Raw genomic sequence first — 5,694 nt, 5'->3', positions numbered from 1 at the left:
GGTGAACGAGCGGTGGGCTACCGCGTGCGCCCCGAGAGCCTCCACAGACGCCGGGAGGCGAGAGCACACGGGATCTCCTGGGCCGCCGGCTCTTGCCGGGGAGCCAGAACGTGTGTCTCTGGGGAACAGAACCTGTGCAGGGGTGACGGCGCTTCAGAAGGGCCCGGTGACTTCCTCCGATCCTCACTGGGGAAATGAGGTACAAGGTCCTAACTTGGAAGTCCTCGTCCTAAAACCGGGACCCCTGCCCAGTTGAAGCCATCCGGACTTCTACGCACCGAGGGGAAAAGTCTGCCCCTAAGACCTCCTCCCTTTCCAGAAGGCCGGAAGCCAGCCCGGCTGAAGAGGCCCAGTGGCGCATCCCCGTCTGTCCTTAGGTCTTACTGACTAGGATCCAAAGGCAGGGACCGCACCTTGGAAGTGGCTGAGGCTGCATGCAGGTGGCGCCCTCTCTGGAGCGCCTTTTCCTTCTCTGGTGGAGAGACTTGGAAAATGGAGATGGGGCAGGACTCCCGGAGCCTTGCTACCTCACCCTGAAAAGTCAAGTCGCAGAGTAGATGGCCGGCTTCTTACGGTCACCGTTTGGGAATACATTTCCTGAAAAAAATTGTATTGTTCTCGCGGTCTGTGGAGGTTTTTTTAGCCTTTTGTGTGTGTGTGTGTGTATGCTGAGGATTGAACTTGGGTCCTTTTGCTTGTGAGGCAGGCAGCAGAACCACTGAGCTAAATCCCCAGGCCTTTTCTATCCTTTTTGAAACATGCAAGGAAGATAAACGTGTAGTGAAAGATAGTAAAGTGTAATTTGGCAAATTTAGTGCATTGAACATTGGTGACTCGAAGCCAGGCCTGAAGTTTGGGGGGTTTTTTGTTCTGCTCTGTTTGTTTTAATCCGCTTTTCCTTTTTGGATTTAAGTCCCAGGAGTTACTTTCCTCTCTTATCAACCAGTAGGTGTCTGTGTGTAACATATCACTAAAGAAATGCTTCCATCGTTCCGGACTTTACATCCAGAAGGAACCCCACCACCACACACACCTCCCCAAAAATCTCTCTTCCTTGGTCAGTGCCATCATTGAACTGACTGCCCAGGTTCGGTAATTTTCTACTCTCTTCTTTCCTGGATACTAAGTAGCTACTAGGTGTCAGGGATTGTTCCAGGAATAGAGGTGCAGCAGCAGCAGAGAAAGTGAAGCTCCTGCCTCTGCAGGGGAGACAGGGACAGTGAGAGAGGGGAGCAAGTGTAAATTAGATGGGCAGAGGCCAAAGAGACCCGGGTGGGGCGATTCTGGACAAGTGAGAAAAGAAAAGCAAGAGCAAAGTACACCCAGCTGGGTTTGACAGGTTCCCAACCAGCCAGGGGCACTGGCAGTGACCCCTGAGTAAGAAGCCGGAGGAAACTGCCTCATGAGCCTCTGATGGCCAAAGGAGAGATACAGTGACAGCACAAGGACTTTATGCAGTGCTTTGATAAGAGGCGTTTGGAAGGATTTGAGCCAGTGGTACTGGAGATTGAACCCAGGGCCTTGCAGGCTGACCTACTTCACCAGCCCATTCTCATTTTTATTTTGAGACAGGGTCTCACTGTGTAGTTGAGACTGACCTTCAACTCACTATGTAGATGGACATAGTTTTAAATTTAACACATATCAGTGTTGATACTCTCATCCAGTGGTGCTTAGTTTTTCCTAAACCAATTTCAAGTGCCTCACCCCACCCTTCATTGTAGGCTCTTTGCAAAACTTGAGCTTTGGGAGATTTCAAGTCTGGAGATTTCCAGGGCCCTGGAAATTTCAAGTCTGACAATAATTGCTTTAAGGGAGCGGGAGGAAAGTGGAAAATTTTAATTACAGCTTTCAGTCTGTTTCTTCTTTCCTCTCTGAAGACTGAAGTCCACCCACTTTCCTCTATCAGATGGTTGAATCCCAGTTTGAAAGTCCACTTAAATCATAAAAGCACAGCTATTCAAAGACTTTTTATTAAAATGAGGCTTAAAATTAGAGTCACCAGAAGGGTAGGTGGAATGGCAGCACGCCTTCCAAAAATAGCCTTTTCCTTTCTCCTGATAATCTTTTTAGAAGTAGCATTAAGCGTGTTTCACGGCCAGAGATACACACATTCCAAAGCCACATAAAGCACAGACACACTTCTGCAGATATGAGCACTCCCAGGATGAGCCCGAAGGATCCTGGGTGAGAGGAATGAGCATAAATGAATTTGGAGGCTGTTTGACCTGAATACTCTGAGAATCCCTGACCCTGCAAGCCTGAGAATGGATGGGCAGGACTGGAAAACAACTAGACAAAGCCTCACTTTCCCCTGGGATCACCAGGTTTAGTTTGCCAAATCTGGCTGACTGGACTTCTCCATCAGAACCTATGGATTCTGTTAAGGAGTTCTTTCCTCCCAGCCCCAGAGAGAAAGATTGATCTTTGAGCCTACATATGAAGGAGGGATAGGCGGCTAGAATAGCAAAGATGATGATGAAGACAAATGGATTGGTTCTAAGCAGTGTTTTGTGGGTTTCTAAGGACAAATGCTTTGGAGCAGGGTGGTACCTGGGATGAGATGGTACAGGAAGTTGGAGCTGGGACCTCAGGAGGTGGTGGGGTTGGGGGACAGAAATCTGTCTTCCCAGCTCCAGGTTTTCTGATGGAAGGATATGGTGTCAGAGTTCCAGTGCTGTTGTTCTCGCTGTCCCCCTCATGGGAAGGTTCATACTTGCTAACATGTTTATCCTTTTCACAAACACACTTAGTGTTGTTTCTAGAATGGGCTTCACTGCAAATGTCTAAATTATCTGACACCATTGAGAGGGCAAGGATGCTGAATGGAGTAATGAGTAGTCATTAGTTTGTTGAAAACTAGATCTGTAGTCAGGTGAGATGGAATTACAGCTACCTGATTTTTTTTTCTTCTTGGTACTAGGGATCAAACTCCAGTCCTTGAGTGTGCAAGGCAGGCAGCAGAACCTCAGAGCTAAATCCCTGGCCCAAAGCTACCTGATTTAAAAAAAAACTTTATTTTTATATGTCTTGAAAAATTACATTTTTTTTTCAGATTTGCGGGGGGTACCAGGGATCGAACTCAGGCCCTTCTTTTTGTGAGGCAGGCAGCAAAACCACTGAGCCAAATCCCTAGCCCTCTACATTTTTTGGAAAAAGTCATATGCTGGGCTTGGCAGGCCTTCTGCAATCCCAGCAGTTTGGGAAGCTGAGGCAGGAGGATCTTGAGTTTGAGGCCTGGCAATTTAATGACTTAGTGAGGCCCTGTCTCAAAATAAAAAATTGAAAAGGGGTTAGGGTCGTAGCTTAGTATGAAGGCCGTGGGTTTGATCGCCAGTGCTGCAAAAGCAAACAGAAACAGGTCTTCATAATACTGTGCAAAAGAAGAGATAATAAAAGCGAAGAAACAATATGTAAAAATTATGATGTAAATTTAAATGAAAATAATAAAAATAAATACACCACAATGTAATTATAATGATAGGAAATCATATGTGTACAAGGAAAATTTCCACAGAAGAACATGAAAAAAATGGAAAACTAACCTTCGGAACACAATAAATCAAAAGGACACTACTTGTTTGCAGAGGCCTCTGGGGTATGAAGTTAAAAAGGAAGTTATTTGCTTAAACTTGACCTTTATTTGTGAAAAGAGTGGTTTCATCCAGTAGTTCCTTGGTCACAGTGACTCTAGGACTCTTGTTCCAATGGCCCTTGGATTCAGCAGATTTTTTTCGTATCACTTTGTGGTTAGGGAAACAAACACTTCTTGTAGATTTTTTATTTAATGCCAGAACAGTTTCATTGTTCACAGTCACCAGCTATAAAGTAAGAACAATAACTAATGTCTGTGGAATAATATGTACTCAGTTTATTTACACCCTCTGCAACTTAGTGAAATAAATATAACTCTTGTTGTCCCCACCTTACAAATGAGGAAATTGTGGTTTAGAAGAGTTAAGAAAGTCCCTGCGTAGTTACTTATTAGTAGAACTAAATCCAAACCCAGATAGCCTGACTCCAGAGGCTGGGGTGGAAACCGGAAGTCAGTGGATGTTTATTGAAAATGGATGTGGGATACAAATACATGCTTTGCAGATCACACGGAGATCAAGCACTCAACTCTGCAATTGTAGCAGGAAAGCAGCCACAAGCAAGATGTAAATGAACGAGTGTGGCTTTGTTCCAATAAAACTTTATTTGTAGGCATGAAATTTGAATTGCACACATTTCACATGCGTGAAATGCTAGTGTTCTTCAGGTTTTCTTTGCAGATCATCTTGAAATGTAAAAGATGTTCATAACTTTTGAGCTGCCAAACAGGTGACAGGGTAGATTTTTGCCCATGGTTGTAGTTTTCAAACTCCTAATCCATGACTATCATCTGGCTAAGTATGTGTGCAGTGTGAAGGCTTCTAGGAGGAGGGGCAGAATGACAAAGCAGACCACCAGTGATGGAACTTTCCACTGAAATTCTGTTTGCATCAGGGCTTGGGAAAAGCCTTTGGAAGAGAACTCACTAGGAAAGAAGAATCCCAAATGATGAAGGCTGCCTAGGAAATAAGACAGAGCTGGGTGCCATGATACACACCTCTAATCCCAGCCACTTGTGAGACTGAGGCAGGAGGATCGTAGTTGGAGACTACCCTGGGCAACTTAGCAAGAACTGGTCTCAAAATAAGAAGAAAGGGGCTGAGGACTTAACACTCCCTAGATTCAATCTCCAGCACCAGAAGAAGAAAAATCAGAAAGCACAGCACATCTGATAGCAGTGAAAAATCTGCTCTTGGGAATTGTCTAGTAGTTGTGCCTCTCTGAATTCGAATCTGAAAGGTCAGAACTTTAAGGAAGTAAACAATGTCCAAACCTCTGCAAGACAAGTAGCCACTGATCAACTACACTTTTCTTTAGATGGGGGTCTGGTGTTGTGTCACCTTGCAGTCCAGGTTGGCTTCGAGTCATAATCCTGCCTCAAGTGCTGGAATTACAAATGTGCCCCACCATGGCAGGCTCCAGTAGACTTCTAAAGAGAGGCAGATGACATTCTCGGGGGTATCCCAGAGGAAGTGACGTGGGGGTCCATCTGAGAGAATGAGGCAAAGAGATGGGACAGTATCTGTGAAATGTTCCCAAGGCCGGGTAGGACCTGGTGCTACTACCTGGTGAAGGTCAGAGCCCAAGAAAACAAAATAAGAGCCAGGTTGGCTTGTGAGCATTGAATAAAGCACCTGGCGGGGGCGGGAGGGTCTTTCAGAAATCCTTGAAGAGGGCTTGAAAGGGAGGTGGAGGTGTCAGAATTGTAGAACGGGCATCAGATGGGAAATTGTTCTTAAAGGCTTTCACATTTGTTTCGCTCATGGAGACTGGGACAGTTATTGGTTGTCTTTAGCTGGTCCTTGGCCTCAGAATTTGTGGTTTTGAATGTCATTCTTTTTATCCTCTTGGGAAAAGCTGCATTTAGTGTAGAGCTGTGATACTTGTAATAAAAATGACTCAATGCTTTAGGGACTGTCCGTCTGGATAGTAAGAGTGTGAATTCAGATACTTTGACAGGTACTTTCTGAATCAAGCAACTATGTGATGATGTAAAATTTACTGATAATAGCTTAACAGTGCATTTTTAATATTAACATGTAGGCACTGTGATTAAAGTACTTTTGTCAAGTAAAAACAGCAAATAAATATATGAAAAAA

General features: G+C 44.8%; 1 protein-coding gene across 1 annotated transcript in view; it reads right to left on the bottom strand.

Moving 5' to 3' along the window:
* The window catches only part of Dock5 (dedicator of cytokinesis 5), a 182,116-nt gene extending 181,818 nt beyond the window's left edge, over positions 1–298 (bottom strand). Inside the window, exon 1 of the mRNA XM_033765488.1 lies at positions 279–298. The gene's annotated coding sequence lies outside the window, so the exon portion shown is untranslated. The remainder of the gene's footprint in view (positions 1–278) is intronic.
* Positions 299–5,694: the final 5,396 nt, after the last annotated feature.

This window comes from Fukomys damarensis, unplaced genomic scaffold (genome assembly GCF_012274545.1).
Source record: "Fukomys damarensis isolate Sample0158 unplaced genomic scaffold, DMR_v1.0_HiC HiC_scaffold_18, whole genome shotgun sequence".
Lineage (NCBI taxonomy): Eukaryota > Metazoa > Chordata > Mammalia > Rodentia > Bathyergidae > Fukomys > Fukomys damarensis.
Note: the sequence above shows the minus strand (reverse complement) of the source record. Positions and strands in the feature narration are given on the sequence as shown.